This window comes from Theobroma umbraticum, unplaced genomic scaffold (genome assembly GCF_002168275.2).
Source record: "Theobroma umbraticum cultivar Fairchild unplaced genomic scaffold, ASM216827v3 scaffold_146.0, whole genome shotgun sequence".
Taxonomy (NCBI): Eukaryota; Viridiplantae; Streptophyta; class Magnoliopsida; order Malvales; family Malvaceae; genus Theobroma; species Theobroma umbraticum.
In genome coordinates, this window is record NW_018397265.1 from 5821364 (window position 1) to 5821650 (window position 287).

Below are 287 nucleotides of genomic sequence, written 5' to 3' on the forward strand. Positions count from 1 at the left end.
ACATGCATCTTCAATTTCCATAGTGCAAAATTTGTTCCATAAAAACGTGGAATCACAAATTTTGTTCCAGACTCCCCTCTCATCTTGATCAGCATGAACAAAAAATCCCTTTCAACCTAGCTCAAATACCAATATAATAAAAAGATATCAAGTACAGAGAGCCAAAAATGGCAAAAAAAAAAAGGAAATTGAAAGATAAACACAATAAAATATGGAAGGAATAAATGACCTATGTATTAAAAGAAATAATGTAAGATTGAAGAGTAGATAAAGATTTGAAACTGATG